Source organism: Podarcis raffonei, chromosome 11 (genome assembly GCF_027172205.1).
Source record: "Podarcis raffonei isolate rPodRaf1 chromosome 11, rPodRaf1.pri, whole genome shotgun sequence".
NCBI classification, from domain to species: Eukaryota; Metazoa; Chordata; class Lepidosauria; order Squamata; family Lacertidae; genus Podarcis; species Podarcis raffonei.
The window spans coordinates 25,975,812-25,993,419 of record NC_070612.1 but is presented as its reverse complement, the minus strand read 5'-3'; the positions used below and the strand labels follow the sequence as shown (position 1 = coordinate 25,993,419).

Sequence of the window (17,608 nt, the reverse complement as noted above, 5' to 3'; positions counted from 1 at the left end):
CAGGGCGGGAGGAGAAAAAGTACTGAAGAATGAACATGCACACATTTGATTTATTTTAACATTTCAATCTATTTGTCAATTTAAAAAAGAGTTCACAATAATTTGGGGGCTTGGTGGGCCTCTACATGGAACAGGGCCTAATATATTATGTAACCAATTCTCCGTAAATCCCTTCCTCTTGAAATGTGCTGTGCTCCTGCAATTTTAAGCTTTTGCCAAATTTGCTCTCTCTTTTTTGATATGCTCTTTTTATGTTATGGATTTTTCTCCTTTTTTGCACATCAATTGGATATCTTGATGTTTAGTGGCATAAACGTTTTGATAAATGTGTAAACAAAGAACAATTAATTAAGTAACAATAAATGCAATTGCTTATACAATGGTACCTTGGGTTAAGAAGTTAATTTGTACTGGAGGTCCATTCTTAACCTGAAACTATTCTTAACCTGAGGTACCACTTCAGCTAGTGGGGCCTCCTGCTGCCGCCTCACCTCCACTGTGCAATTTCTGTTCTCATCCTGAAGCAAAGTTCTTAACCCAAGGTATTATTTCTGGGTTAGCGGAGTCTGTAACCTGAAGCATCTGTAACCTGAAGTGTCTGTAACCTGTGGTACCACTGTATAAGTGGAGTCTTGCTGGATTTCTTTTATTTATTTATATAATGAGACTTCTCCCCCCACCACCTTATTAAACCTTATTAATGAGTATGCATTAGTCAAGGCAGCTTACTAGTCCTTCTGGTCCCGTTTCCCACCATGGCAAAGCCCACATAAGCCGAGCAAGAAGGCAATAGCTATCTCTCAGGCTACAGATTGCATGTGGCCATTGTGCACATTTAAAGCCATGTTGTGAATTCTTCACATTTTGTGAAGGTGCTTTCTATCACCTGCCTTGAATTTCCTACCAATCAAGTTGCATTGGATGATGTCGTATGAGAAAGACTTTCTGCATCCCAAGCAGCAACATTTTATAAATCTCTGAAATGTTCCTATTTGATCATCTTTCTTCTAATTAAAGAGCCCCAGATCCTGTAGCCTTTCCTCACAGTAAAGTTACTCTGGCTTTATGGCAATTTTGGTTGCCCGTAAAAGCTCGGTTACAGTTGGGAAAGAGGATTAAGAGAGAGAAAATGTAGTTTTGATGAGGGACGGGATCTGAAGGGAGAGAAGTGGTTCCAAAAGATGTTCATCGGTTGTCCAGCCATTTACAGGATTTGCCAGTTGCAATCAAAGTGAAGATGGTGTTTTCTCTACATTTTCTTTTTTTGTAACCTGCATTTATACTATTTCAGAGATCCTTCCAGTAATACTCATAGGCGGTAAACCAGATTGGCTGGTGGGTGTTCTGGCCTCAAACACATGTGTCTGTCCAGTTAACTAAACAGACATCTAATCCACACTGTCAAATACTGAGCTGTAGAAGAAATATTAATGGGTGGTTGAATATGACTGAGATAAAACAGATTGTATGGATGAAGTGAAAAGGCAATGCAAGGTCTGACGCTCCATTTGCAATTCAGAGTGGCAGAGGAAGGTTTTTCTTCTCGTCTAAATAGGGTTAGATTTACTAAATAGGAACAATCAGTTTATGATGATACTGTATATAGCAACGCTTTATCAGTTGCTAGCAAATCACAAAGGGAAAATTAAAGCAGTTGTAAATGCAGAGACTGGTGCTGTACATTCCTAAAGCATTTTGAAGCACATTATTTCCCTCAAAGAATTCTGGGTCCTGTAGTTTACCCCTTGCAAAGTTACAACTCCCAGCAACCCTTTTACCAACAAAGGGTGTGTGTGTGCTTTGAATGTGTTTTAAGGGTACAGTGTGCACACAGCCTATGTGGCAATATAACAACAATGCCTGCTTGACACAGTATAGTGAGAGCAGCAAAAGAGGTGCTCATGGCACTAGTATCTGTGAGCATAAGCAATAGCTTGTGCACAGACTCACATGCAGATACAAATGGAATAAGTTTTCATGTGATTGCTCTCTGCGTTCTTTGCCCTTCTTTGTCACACCTTTTTGCAAACTTGGTGCAGCAGACATACAGAGAAGTTTCTACAAAAAAAATCACATCTACTCATTGAGGGGACCATTTGCACATCAACAGGCACAAAGGAATCATAAGCTCTTCACAAGATTTGCACACTTGCCCAGTGATTTAATAGCAGAAACCATGTGGGAATGTTCAATGCTTCAAGTGAGCAACAAACACATAGGACAAGCTGGAAAAGCCCTGCAGCTGTTCCTTGAACCAAGTATTGTAATTATTGATATTGTTCCTGTATAACTTGAACTTTGATTCCTTTCAAATCTTTCCAGAGAACACGGTGTAAATTCTACCTATATATTTTATTGTGCCCTATTACCTTTCTATGGTTGACTTGAAGCTGTGAAAATTATTTTTGAAAGTCTTTATTTTTACCTCTTGCCAGTTTTCTTTCATATTTTCTCCCCCAAAGGCTAAGCTAATTGCTGCACGAATTCATGTGGAAAAACAAATTACTTTGATGCAAGCATGAACAAACCCCTCACTAACTTTCATGTGTTCAGAGTATTTCAAGCTGCAATTTATATTTATATAACAATGCAATCAACACAGATCATGGATGTACTTAGACTTTTCCAGAATCTGAAATGGTGAAACACTTTATTTTAAATGCTGTAAATCCCTGGTTCAAATATGAGGCACAATCCCACACTAGGAAGGACAGAAATCAGTTATTGAAGTGCCAGTCACCATGCTATCAAATTGTGATAGCAGTTTTCTGTGTCTTCCATTTTAAACTGAGGCCCTTGGTTTTTCTTAGCCAGAGATGTTACTTTAATTTCTGTTTACAGTCCTAGAATCCTGGTTTCATTAGCAATCCCATCTGTTTCAGAGGTTGTGTCCACATTCCTTTGCTCCAAAAGCTTAGCTTGGAAAGGTCCACTCCACTGTAAGACGATGTTTCAGTTTTTGCTAACAGAACTGTCATTTCAATCCTACTCTTGAAAACTCAGACTTCCAGACTTTAGGTGACAGGGAAGACTCCTCTTTGTTGTCCTATTTCAGATACTGGAATTGTTTCTTTAGTCCAAAAATATGTATCCATGGTCCATTCTTTTTTGCAAAAATGTGCTGTGACATGCCCCGTGTGGGTGCTTCTTTTCAGCAGCTGCTGAACTAGTTAGTTTAGTGGTGTTCTGGTTGGAGCTATGGAAGTGAGATGCAGGCCTAAGCTGCCATGTTCCCTGGGTGACCCCCCCCCACCCCCACATTTCAGCCAATTGATACATAAAGATATTCTGATGCTTGGCTATGGACATATTTAATTTCAATATATTTAAATTTATGAACACATGCAACAAACAGCAGAAGTTCTGTGAAAGCAGTTCTTGAAGTACAAATTTTTTTTTTTTAAATTTTAATGTTTTTTGGATCCAAATGGGCAGGGAGCTATTTATTTCCCCAAACTGCAGAACAGTCGCCTTTCTTGTGAACATAGAGCTGCCATCCTCAGTGGTGGCATGTCCTGTGAGGAAAAGCTGTCTCTGAAATCTCAGTGAGTGGAATACTTGGATTTGAGATCACTTTTCAAAATGAGACACATTCCCACTCTGAAGAGATAAAAAATCTTGTTGTGGGATAGAGGTGTGGCCTGCTCTTTCCTTGTGGCTGCAGCCATGATGAAGTTGTGATGGTCTGTGGTTTCTTGTTGCCATGGTTTCTGAAATAATAATGTTGCACTGAGCTGTTATATTTAGGGCCCTGTGTGCGGCTTATCATTGGGGAAATATCAGAAACATGATTTGCCTGGAGGAATATAAGCAAGGCCCTTTTCCAGTGGGAAGTTATTTATGAAGAATTTATTTGATAGAATAGGAAGGCGTGTTGAGAATTGACTTTTGCACGTTCCTTCAGAAAATAAACACACGTTTCCTGTCTCAGGAAGCATCAAATTCCCCCAGAGTTAATTTCTTCTGCCACCCCCCCCCTCATCTCCCTCAGATCCTTAGCTGTCAACGTTTCCCTTTTTTAAAGGGAAATTCCCTTATTCCAAATAGGATTCCTCGCAAGAAAGGTGAAAAGTCGACAGCTATGCTCAGATCATATGACTCCAAATGTCTTTCCTGTCTCACTCCTGATAACCAGGAGCCATTTTGTCCAAGCTCACAAAGAATAATGGAAAATCTGCCTTCTGAGGAGCAAGGCTGCTCTTCTTTTCCTTCAGACACCAGAGACAGGGCTAGTAAAACTGATAACACCAGTCTTAGTCCAGAGTCACCAGACGAGAGCCAGATTGACCTGTTAAGTGATGTTTATGAGGTGGAGTCTAGGAAAGAGGAACATGAAGAAGGTGCTTCTAAGTATAAATAGATAGGTCCTATCAACTTGGGAAATGTGGGTTGAGGAAATGGGGGGGGGGAATTCTGTATGAGAAAGATTAGGGCATCTGCTTCTCCCTTCCCTCAGATTCCTGGAAGGCATTCCTTTTGCTGTATCTTTGGCGCCGTTTTCATCCAGGAAACTTACTTGTTTATTGTGTTACATACCATGCTTTTTTCAGATGAAGTTTTAAAAGGGGCTTACTTTAAAAAAACAAATTAACAACAATAACATACGATGTAAAAATGATGCTGCAAATGAAAAACACCGCCATATGCGCAATAAAAACAGCAGACTCAGGAGGCAATCCTGTGCGTCACAGGTGACTAATCCCTAGCCCAGGGGTCTGACGTGACAAGCAAGTCTTTCTGCCTCCCCTCAGACCCCTCTCAAATTTGCTGGTGGTGGTGGTGAAAAAGAAAATGTAATGTAGACATGGAGTTGGTGTTAGCGGAGAGGTTTAAACGACTCCACCTAGTATAAAACATAGGGACAGAAACTGCTTCCTCCTCAGTAATCAGAATGATAGTTTGATGGGTAGGGAGGGTGTTTTTTCTGTGCTGTTAGACACAAAATACAGAGGAGTAAAATATTTGCGCATAAAACTAAAAATACACAGTTTGAAATGAGACATTTTAGGAGTATGTGTTCATTAAGCAGTTAAATGACAGGCAATGTCAGGGTGAGCATGTACACAAATTATATAAGGGTAGAATACTTAAAATGTCCAAACCACTGTAAAACACCCCCCTTTTTTTGCTCCAATGGTTTCTTCTTCACCTTCATCTTTGGGCACCTTTGTTTTGCCGTGACCTTGTAAACACAAAGTACTCCTGTTTTTGCACCAGTTAGTTACTGTACTAAGATGGATTCATAAATGGGTTGAGTATGAGAGAAACAGTCACTGATACAGAGTACAAGCAAGGTGTAAAGCACACTTTGTGTTTGCTCTGCTTTTATTTATTTTTACTGTAGAGTTGGAAAAACTGCTGAAAAACAACGACACTGAATAGCAACTCTCCTCAGTTGATCTCCACAGATGAAATGAGAAGGGGTTGTGTGCCCCTGTGTGCTTGCATATGAGTAATCACCCCCAGAGCACTGGCCAAGGGTGAATGCGGCTCTCAAGCCAAAAAACGTTAGCCACTTGCTATACATACTTACCTGGGGGGACGCCCCATTCAAATCAGTTGGACTTACTTGTAAGCAGACATGTATAGGCTTTCACCCTTAGTCATAAAATGCCTTCTGGTATTAAAAAACAGCAACTTCAAATGCTGTCTTAAAATGGAATAAGAGGGAGCTTGTCAGTCTTGGCATAACCAACCAACCATGGAGATGTGGGTGAAAATAAGTATTGGTTGGTGCCAGAGCTTAATTTTAGCTGGGGCTCACTATAGCTTAGCCTCAACACATTATTTCAGTGTCAGGACCCAGCTTGATGATATGGGAAGGAAGAACAGATGCTTTGAGCATGAGTAGAATGTCTTTTGTTCGCCTCTAAGTATTCACAACCAACCCCAACGTATCTAGGATTTGGGGAAGGGGGTGAGGGATGAGGGTGAGGCACAGTCAGGCCTGGGATGACTCACACTGACTACCCATGAACTAAAGTTTGGATTCTTCTATTTGCTTGTCATATTGTCTATGGAAAATGCAGTGTTGCCTCCATTCCAAGCCTCTTACTGTGAACGGGCTTCCCCCCCCCCCCCCCCCGCTTTATGGCAAGGAAAGAGACAAACATAAAGGAACAGCATGCTTGATTTGAGCTATATGAATACCCTCCAACTATGCAGAGGGAGCGAGAATGATAGGCCCCAAGAGGCCCACTTACCCTGTCTTCCAAAGAGCACTAAGCTACTATAACTCACAGCACCAGTAGATGTTGTCTAGGAGCAAGTTATTTGGAAATTCCTTGTTCCACCCAGCTTTCTCCCAAATCTTTTAGCCCTGTGTTATGTGCATATTCATGTCAGACTTTTTATGTACTGCTACTGTTTTAGGACAGCATGTATTGCTCATATGCAAATGAGCCTGAACCAACAAAAGTCAGACCAAAACTAATAGAACATTGCAAGTAACCACAGATGACAGCCATTGGGTAAAATGGGAACTATGTGTATTAAAATTGCCTTTATAATATGTGTGTGTGTGTTTTGCAATGCCATAGGTTTGGAACCAGACCTGCAGTTCTGGGAATGGAAGGTGGGGAGGCAATTTTCATTGATTCCTCCTGTTCCCTTAATTCCCCCAGCACTACTTCCCATGCTGTTTTGGAGGATTGCCCAACCCCTTAGAGCAAATTGAGAGCAGGGGCACAAGGGACTGCATGGAGAAGGAGAAATCAGCTAAAATCACCCCACCTCTTTTCACTTGCAGGAGCATCCGGTTCACTGAGATCTGCTCCGCACAATTTATAATTTATAATGTTTTGTTATCTGTTTCCATTTACCAAGAGTACCGTATTTGCCTTGTTACTTGCCTCTGTATATACCTGACAAGAAGTAAACCTTTTTAAGACATAATTTTGTGTTTTAGAATCCTATAATTATTTTATTTTATTATTATATGGGGTGTAATCATAGAATTGTAGAGTTGGAAGGGATCAGTACCATGCTGTAACCAACTGAGCTAAAACTTCTATGATATTTAAATATGTTCAAAAAGTATTAGAGATCAACCTTATGAGAGAAAATAATTAAATCTAAAACTATTCCTTATTTCTGTGGAATATTTGTTGACCACCCAATCAACAAATTCCTGTGGACAGCTCATGTGGAGTTCAAAAAATCTGCAGTGTGTGTGTGGCTTCCCATGCCTGTCATGGATGGGGTTGTACTTCACTGAAAGATACAGGTACATAGTCTGGGGGCTCTTCTGGATCCAACTCTTGCATTGTTGGCCCAGGTAACCTCAGCAGCTGGAAGCACCTTTTACCCTCTGCAACTGGTGTGACAGCTATGGCCATTCCTAGACTGGGAGAGCTTGGCCACAGTAGTTCAGACACTACCAACTTCAATATCAGATTACTGCAATGCACTGTATTTGAGGCTCAGGGGCAGAGTAATGTGGGTGTGGTCTGCCCTGGGTGTGCAGCACTCAACGTCTGTGAGAGATGCTGAGGCTTTGGTGCCGCGAGCTCTCCCTCAGCTGTAGGGTGGCAGGCAGACTCCTCGTCGCAAGGCTTGCGATCTCTGCAAAAAAGCTCAACAACTCTGGCTCCCCATTTTTTGCAGGCAAAAAATAAATAACTAAATTTCAACATGTGGCTGGGTGATAAGAAATTTTCCACACCGGGTACCACCTGATCTTGCTATGCCACTGTTGAGGCTTCCCTTGCACTTGATCAGAAAGCTACAGTTAGTGCAAAATGACACTCTGTTCAGAGATTTGCACTGGTTGCCCAGTTGCTACCAGGCCAAGTTCAAGGTGTTTACTTGTGGGATTGTGTTACCCTATGTTCGATCTGTGGAACTGGCACTGTTCTGCATGTGTAATAAATCAATCTTTTAGTGTAGCAGCACCTACACTTTAGAACTTCCTGCCTATTGATCAGGTAGCTGCCTCTGCTGTACTCTTCAGCACCCACTTGAAACATCTTTTTAAGGCAAACCTATCCAGACATGCAGAAGATGCATCTGTTTTATTTCTTTTTAGCTTTTGTTGATTTTAATCAACAATTTATTTAATAGTGATTCAATGTTTTTAAGTACTCATTTATGTTTTGTATTTTTGTAAACTTAGCAGGTTTTTTTTTAACAATTAAGTGGTATATACATTTTGTTAAATAAACAAAATAAATAAATTCAAGCATTATATTAAAACATGAATGGATACATTTTAAACAATAAAAACTGATCATTCAGTTACCTGCTAAAAACAAGCACAAGCAGTGTAACAGCATTTAAAGTCCAGAAGAAAATAATCTGTTCCAAGGGAAATAAACTTTGTTCGTAAATACCTATAGTTCTATAAGCTTATAAAATTTAGCAGGATTCTAGTAATATAATCTAGTGCACAATGATGAACATGTAAATTCATTGTGCTCAGTGAGCTTTAAGTTTGTATAACTGCTGGATTGACGCCTACAAATGTGTCTTAAAGTTAAGAGGGCAGTGGGCAGAATTCGAGTAAATTTCCTCCTGCTGTGATGAATAAATTACACAAGAATGTAACAGCTTGCTAGCAAATATTATTGGACTCAATTAAGTGATACATCTACTGTAGCTAAAGTACTTCTCCATCTGTGTTGCCCAGCTATCACCCACATGAGTTGTGGGCTATAGACTCAAGTAGCAAAGAAAAAGGAGTATACTAAATTGGAATGTTATTCAAATACACTACAAAGTACACTACTAAGTACATAGGAAAGAAATATATCTCTAAGCACCACCACTAACTTTATTTATGCATTGTTTCATACCCAAAGTTCTCAAGTAGCTTTACATAGTAAGCAAGTAAATTTTAAAATGTACCAACAATAATAACTAAAAGTGGTCACACTAAACATCCTCCAAGTACACACTTCCTTCCATAAAAGTACCATAAGTAATCAGCATAAAATGGCAGGCAGCTGAAAATCATTCAGTGAGTTAGCTATAATGTAGAGTAGTCCACTTTGTAAGATGCAACAGCCATGATCTAGAACGCCAAATGGCACTTTAGTCATATACCCATGTAAAGTGCATTGTACTAGTCAACTATTGAGAATAGTGAATAAAATATGAGTGCTCCTGTCATAAGAAAAAACGATATTTATTTAATCAGTTATAATAGCCCCAGGGTGTGGTCTGAAGGAACATGGATCGCTACCACCTTGCATTCAGGTGGAGACTGGGTATGCTGCCTTGGGTTTCATGAAGGAAGGAAGATAAAATATATACTGTATGTAAGAAAATAAATAAACAGCTTGTGAAAGGAACCTTGCTGCCAACTGAGTAGTCAGAAGCAAAGCTGAATCTGAGGCCATGACTAGCTGTGCAGTTTCTCAACCATTGGAGGGAACATCTTTTAATCATTTGCAAATTCACTTCCTTAGGATTCCAGAGAGCACATAAGTACCATCACTACTAACAAGTCTGGATTAATTTGTTTAATCTTATTCATCTGAGAACTGTCTCAGAACTAAAACTTAAACAATTTTTCTGTAGGTGTGATTGAAAAAAAAGAATAGAAGTGAGTGTCATGTCAGACACTGTAAAATATCTTTGTGTGTGTATATATAAAATTATAAATTGCTTAATGATAAAAAAACTGAGCAGTGCACATACAATAGTACAAAATACAACAATACACATAAAATTGTAAACAAGTATATATAACTAAAATATGTGTCTGCATAGGCCTGCTGAAATACTAAAACAATGTTGCAAGGGTGCCTGTGTAATATTAATCAGCAGGAAGTGTGCATTGCAGTAATCCAGTTTTCAAGTAACCAATACCAGGACTAATGTACTCAAGCTATCCTGATCAAAAAATGGCTGCCACTGTCATACCAGCCCAACCTGGTAAAAAGGCACTCCTAGCTACCAAGACCACCTGGGCCTCCAGTGGATACAGGAGCACCTACTAGACTGCATACCTCTTCCTTCAGAGCAGGCTATTGGCCAGTTTCTCAGACGCAGGAACCACTAACCCACAGAACCTCTGGCTTGTTGGGATGCAACCTCAATTTATTTCCCATCATCCAGCCCACCACTGCATCCAGGCACTGGTCCAGGGCCTGCACAGCCTCTCCTGGTTCATATATTATGGAGTCATCAACATACTGGACTTTTATAAATGGACTTTATACAGTTCTGGGAATCAAGACACAATGATGAATCAAGATGTTTCTTTTCATAAATATTGGATCAGCTTTGCATACTTAGGAATAATTTATGATGACATTCATTCTGTTTATGATCTCTGATGATATATAGGAAGTTCCCACTCTTGAACAGTTCCCCACTGTACTGAAAAATAATCAGTTTTTGTCCATATCTATTTCTATCAATTTTAATAAAAACAATATAATACTGAAAGTATAATATTGAAAATTGGCAACTGTGAAAACAGGATGCTGTCGAAGTGTAAGGCACATTCAAACACATTCCCCAGAAAGGCAAAGGAATTAACAGGTTGATGACCTGATTTACCTTATGAAAACATTTTGTTCATATATTTTATTTTAATAGCACCAGATGAAAACTAAGAACATCTTTACAATTTTGACAGGTTTCCTACAGCTATCAAAAAGTTCAGTTTACTGAATCCACTTCTAATATTTAGTGGGTACTGTTTAAATCCATCAGCTTTAAGTGCAATAACTAAAGGAAAACATGGTTCCAATTTTAAATGCATTTGGAGCACACTTTGCACTGTTTGGTAAGTACCGTACTACTTTTCATTTTGGAAAGCTATGTCACCCCTAGGCCTCATTCAGATATCACATGGATAAGGCTAAGGATGGATGATATTGTCAATCTTGGTTTAAGCAAGATAATCAGTGTGGGTTTGCTCCTTACTTCAGCAATGAAGTCTGCAGCATATCAGAACTACCACTTTTAATATATGCATGCATAAAAACTGGGTAATAGGCACAATCTTTGAGGAGGCTCCTCTCTTTCTCTCATAAAGCAGGAAAATGTTTCTTTGAATATTGTCCCTGGTCCAACGCATGCAGATATCATTTACAAACAAAAAAATCATTCCCCTCATAACTAATGTTTATCATATGCATATTTAATCAACAAAGCATCATCTCACTAATTAGTTCAGATAATTAGATGCAAGCCCTACTATATACAGTGATCCTATCTAACTTATAGCACTGAAAAATATTTTTTGTTCCACATCCTGGATTGTTCCTCTTAGCCCTAAGCATCTCCCTTGTGTGATTGAAGGGGAAGAGGGCATCCCCTCCCTCATATCACTGTGGCCATAAGTTGGAGGGATGAGTGGGAAGCCTCTTCTACATATGTAGGCTCCCACTAGATTTGGACCCCTGAACTCCCATTGTTCCAAGCCACAGAGGGAGCCTACATGAACTCCCTAGTATTCTCCAACACATGTATCACATCCACACCATACATTGAAAGTGCATGACTGCTCCCCAAAGAATCCTTGGAACTAGTTTGTTAAGGGTGCTGAGAGTTGTGGTTGTCTGACGGGTAAGCTGCTATTCTCAGAACTTTTAAGGGAAAGCCTTGCACTTTAAATGTTCAGTGCAGAAATGACTGGCTGTGGAATGGCAACAGTGACACAAGGAAGGGGGCCAAATCAAGGAATGTGCCCTTTTCCTCACCCTTGCGCATGGAGGGAGAAGGCTGCCTGAATTCTCCTATATGTTCCCAGACTAATATTACATATGGTGCTTTGGAATTTGCTGCAGATTTTGCTTCCAATGAACTGCTTCAACCTTTTTCTTCTTGTAGAATCTTTTAAAGGAAGTTCTCTGCCCAAATGATGTTCATTTAGGTGGTTATGTCAAAACTGTTAGAAGAATGGAGGGGAATTTGGGAAATGCAATGCAATGCTAATGCAGTGCTGGAAGCTATTCATGCAAGATGTAGCATTGCTTAATTCAGGTGGCCTTTTAATTTTTTCATCAATTGATTCATATCATTTCTATACTGCTTTATATTTTTTAAAAAGAAACCCTCAAAGCATGCATACAATCTAAGTTACAGCATGTAATAAAAATTACAAAATATCAAAACAAAACACTACAGATGAAGATCTCAGACACATTTAAAGCAGCATATTTAATGGGAAAATAAACATAAGTCAGATAAAATTCCAATGCAATACTACAATAAACTCCACAAAACAGCATCATTAGTAACTAAACCTAATAATTGAATTATTAACACAGTAACCTTTCCCAAATACATTTCTTGCTTTAAAAAAAAGAAAGCTGCAAGCCAGACTCCAAGACTATGGCAAATAGCCTGCTATCTCAAATTTTCAAAATCTAGTAATAAAGTTAGAAAGGCAAAGGTATCCAGTGGTGGCTTTACACTAGTGAAAAGCATTACTGTTTATTCAAGGCATGATACTTTATTTTCACCAATCTCACCCCCATGTAGCCTCCTGTGCCCTGACTTAAACATTTTCCCACTGAAATACTGAACCAGCATCACTACTGTTTAAATAAAACAACATTAATTGTTTATCTGTTCAGTTTCACAAAACAGTGTTGCAATTTTGGCTGGTGATTTCATTTTGATTTTTATAGGAACAATTCACTCAAATCGAATACACCCAGCAGGAGACTTTACAATGCATGACCTTTTGAATATTCTTCCCTGTATTGATGCCCTTCTCGTCATCAGAGTGACAGGCAAACAACTGCTGGAAGCTCTTGAAAATGGAGTTTATAGATACCCAGCTCTTGATGGAAGGTATGAAGTATATATTTTTTTAAGTGCCTCTTCCTCCGACTCCTGAACTCCTCTGAAAATGGATTTTTAATGTTGTAACAGTCAGCATTTATCAATTTCCATATTGCATGCAAATTATACTATTCTTACTCTCTGAATTTATGTCACACTAAACTATGGTTTAGTGCTATGCACATTAGCTGGAATGAACTGAAGTGAAGGCCTGGATTTGCATGCTTCCCCTCCCCTCCTCCTTAGTTGCCTGGAGAAGGACTTTGCCAGCATTTAGTTTCACTTTCACAGAATCTTGGCATCTAATATAGGAATGGGGGAGAAACTGGATTCCATTTGCATTTAAAGGTGAACCTACCAAGTTTACTTTCTGAAACAATTGAAATACACTCATCTTTTGAAATGTGAGCTTTTGAGAATTTTGTGATGTAGTTCCCCAATCAAGTACAGTTGTACCTCGGAAGTTGAACGGAATCCGTTCCAGAAGTCTGTTCGACTTCTGAAATGTTCGGAAACCAAGGCACGGCTTCCAATTGGTTTCCAATTGTGCAGGTGCGCCGGAAACAATAGTGGAAGCCACGCCAGATGTTTGGCTTCCAAAAAAAAGTTCAGAAACTGGAACAGTCACTTCCGGTTTTTGATTGTTTGGGAGCTGGAACGTCTGATTCCCAAGGTGTTTGGGAGATGAGGTACGACTGTAAGGTGTATAAAAGTGCATACACTGCAGTAAACTGTGCATAAGAATGCATATATTCATGAGAAAAACATACTGAAATGTATTATATTAAGGAAAATTGCTTTGCACAAATTTGTATATTAGGAATATAAAATGTATACATTAGGAGAAATTAATATTTTAAAATGTTTTGCAAACTGATACAGAAATGTGGAGAATTGAACTTAAGAATGGAAAAATGAGAATCTTGACAGATTTGTCCATCCGTATATGTGATTGCATATGAACCAACTCTTGAATCAAAAGTATCAACGGCTTGGGGAGGAGGGACATAGGTCAGTGGTAGAGCATATGCTTTGCCTACAATAATGAGAGTTAGAAACCTCCTCGTGGAGATAAGAATGCCAGAGGCTGCACTAAACATTATGTTTTGCACCTACCGTATGTGGCAAACCACTTTTTTATGGAAGACAAATAGCCAGTTGCACTTTAACGCAAAAGAGAGTGAGACAAGGCTTTGCTGTGCCTCTCAGCTAGCAATTGGAGCTCAACTCCCATGCCAGCTCTCTATGAAGCCAATGCAGATTTGTTCTGAAATCCAGTGCAGCTGTGTGCAAAGTTCTTTCAGTCTCACACTTGCTTTAATCGGCTCCTGCCTGTGTACATTCCAAACACCTGTGCTCTGTGCTGTATTTCATGTTTGGAAACTAGAGTGTCTTGCTAAATTTAATAGGTCAAGGCAGGCTTCTTGGATAGTGCACTAGGGGTAGCTGAAATTAGAGGAAGGCTAGAGAAAGAGCTCACAGAGGTGGAGCAGGAACTGTTATCTGCATGGCATTATTAATCAATGTGTGTTAAATGTTAGCACATGGAGGAATAGATTGTATTGATCTTGAAAGAGGGCTGAAATGTGGAGAATATTAATGAGTGAGTTTATTCATCATAATATAAAATATAAACTGTTTTTATTAACATTTAGGTTTCCTCAAGCAGCAGGAATAGAATTTGGATTTGATCCAAATGCAGAACCAGGGCATTTTAAAAGACTCTGTAAAAAATCAAGGATGGTATTTAAAGCAAAATCAGATCTATCAACTTGCTGTTAAGGAATACTTAGCTAATGTAAGCATTTCTTTTAATATGCTATTTTGAACTATAGTGGTGCTTATTTCATTTGACAAAACTATTTCTTATGACCATACCACGTTGGAAGGAAATAACAACTGGTGGACAAGCGAGGCAATGGAAGACATTTATGATAGGAATTACAAAAACTTCTTACCTGAAAATTGTGAAGGTGACATCAATGACAATCTTTCATGAGTGGTTTAAGTAATAGTCTGACCTGGGATAAGGTATCTTCGTGTCCAGGACTTTATAGTGAAATGCAAGTTGTAGCTAATATAGTATGTGTACAACTTGGTACGTGTTTAAACATTCCACATTCTTCAACCATTTCTATTTTCACTTACATTTTGTATCACATCATAGTCTTCATCATTCATAAAAATGTAATAAAGTACACACCTGCTAATCTAGCTGATTATCATTGTTATCAATAATAATTGTTAATGTTTATTAGACTCAACTGGTTATTGACCAAAATAAATAAATACTCTACTCTGTTTATTAGACTTGTTAGTTGCCTGTTACCTGAAAGTCTCCAAGCAAATTACAAGACATTTGAAAACATTAATAAGAATACATCATGCCTGTGGTTCCCATTTTTTTCATCCTGCAGACCACATAAAAAATTCTGAGGGTCATGGCAGACCACTTAGTGCAACTTTAATGCACTGTGCCAGATGCTGTATTATTTTTAATTGTATTTTTTCAGACGTGTGGACCACCTGATGAACCTCGTGGAGCACTAACGGTCCATGGACCACAGTTAGGGAACCCTTGCATTATACCATCGAAATGAAACACTACCCATAACAGCCATAGGAAGCTTTGGCAGGTAAGTTGCTGTTGCGGCAGAGAGGTTGGCACAATGCAAACACACTTGCAGGCCCACTGGATTCGCTTCACAATTGTGTTTGCTCTGCACTGAGATCCCCGCCCCTTTCCCCGTTTCTCCAAGTAAGCAACAGCAACTGACCAGCAGCTTTCCCTCATCTGACAAGACACTTCTGGATGTATCTCCACATCTGCCCATTTCTGGAGTGGAGGGATGGAGGTGACACTGTGCAGGGGGTGGTGAGAGTGGGAAGGCAAGTCACATGTAGTGCCAAGCAGGAAGCACTGCCTTATTTGCCAGGGTGACACCCCTTTCCCCTGCCTTCATTCACAGGTACAAATGATTTGGTGGAAGACAGCCCTGTCTCTATGGTGGCAGGGATGCCTTCCTACATTCTTGTGAGAATGGACACAACTGCAGAAAGGAGCAGAAAACAGAGTCTGTGCAACTTGGACACCATTTGTTCTAAATTAATATTTCAGTGTTTCACAAACTTACTTTTTATTTATGTGGAATTTTATTTTTAATATTGAATACACAATTGAAAGCAATAATTGTGGAACATAATTTAAGATGAAAACAACAGAAAATTGAAAACTATAACCTAACAAAGATTCTTGTCCAAAGCCAGCTCATGCACTTTATTCAAGGAAGCAGACTTCCCCATTTATATCCCCATCTGTTTGGGGAAGCATGTGCCCAACTGGGTGCAGGATGCTCAGTTTCCCACTTTGATTTAACAGATGAGGCTATGCACACAGCCCTTTCAAAGACATTAAAATGCTTCCACCCAGGGGTCAGGTGTACCACAGATGCTGCGAAGTACCCTTTTAATGACGGTCTCTCCACATTTGCCTTATGGTGTCATATATACACCATATTCTAATTGAAGCTAAAGGAAATGTTGGAGATAAATTTAACAAATATACTAAACAAACCTGGTAAATATCACATATGAATATTTAGATTTCGAAGCTGCACTCAAAGAGCATTGCTCTATGAGTAATGCCAAACTGAATGTTTACACTGGATATATTTGAGTCTTCATCATTCTTAGTTTGCCAGTAAATCTTCATATAATCATCCTTTATTATGCTCATTGTGCATATAATCAAATGCACATTTCAAATATGTATTTAGATGCCTGTATCTTGAAAGAGTATGTATACTTGGGAACAAGTTTAAAGTCTGTGATTTTTCAGGGAAAGGATGGCTACATGAAGTTTCAGAACTGCTCCAGGTTATTTGATACAGAAACTGCGCTGACACTTTCCACAGTAGTTATTAATCACTTTGACTCCGTCAAGATTGTACGAGAAATCAAGCAATGCTTCTCTGGTCACTGAATGAGTTTAATTACAAAATCCACACTCTCTTCATTAATAGGTAAATAGATAATGGCATGTTACAAATAAGTAAGTAATTTTGCCCAAAGGAATGTTGTCCTAAAATAAACCATTGTGTATTCCTCCATATATCCCATGTTAATTATTTTCTCTACTGGAAATATGTTGGGTTACCACTGCTTTTTCACTTAGCTAAAAGAAAAGAAGTATATGTCAGGTTGTTTCTCCTTTTAAGTCAAAAGGCAGGGTTGAAAGCTGGTCATCTGACATCTCAGGAAGGAAATCCCTCCTTTCCAACCTCCTAATCCTGCTCTCTGTCAGGTTGCGAGGCGGTGATGGCTGGTGCCCAGTGAGCTTGGTAAGATGAAAGGCAAGGAGACCAATAGATGGGGGAGCTGGAACCAATGACAAGCAGAGTCAACTAATTATGCTTTTTGTCCCCCATCCTGGGAATCTGATAGGTAGGGCCACCTCCTTGGATTGGTTGTAAGAAAGAAGGCAGGCAGGTGGGGGCTGGCTGGCTGGCTGAGGGCAGATGGAGGCAGTGCCCCATTTGCCCTAATGGAGTAGCTTCCACTGATGTTGGTGGGGGGACTCAACTCTTCATTAGCTCTGATGTTCCTTGGGTTGCTTAGTTATAGGTGGATCTTTGTGGGATTACAGAGTCCCCTCAGCCTGATGGACCTTCCCTAGGTACTTATAGTAGGTGGCTCATCCAAGTATTCCTTCCCCAGTCCAGCCATCTCACCCACTGTTGCCTTGCCAAGCTTACTGTTCTCTTCAGCTCGGTAGCCACCTGCTGCTTTTGCTGCCCAGAGACTTATGCAAGAAATGGAACACAGGCTGCAACATTTGTACACCTACAATGAGAAGCCTTCCACT

The 17,608-nt window shown here is 39.5% G+C and overlaps 1 long non-coding RNA gene across 3 annotated transcripts; it reads left to right on the top strand.

The window, feature by feature from the left end:
• Positions 1-6,120: 6,120 nt before the first annotated feature.
• On the top strand, positions 6,121-17,162 carry LOC128423111 (uncharacterized). 3 transcript variants are annotated; one of them, XR_008332676.1, is made up of 5 exons: positions 6,121-6,470; positions 10,586-10,735; positions 11,785-11,937; positions 12,588-12,753; positions 15,258-17,162. It is a non-coding gene; the product is annotated as an uncharacterized LOC128423111 (long non-coding RNA). The 3 variants fall into 3 exon arrangements; XR_008332677.1 differs by having other exon boundaries at positions 14,400-17,162; XR_008332675.1 differs by having other exon boundaries at positions 12,588-17,162.
• Positions 17,163-17,608: the final 446 nt, after the last annotated feature.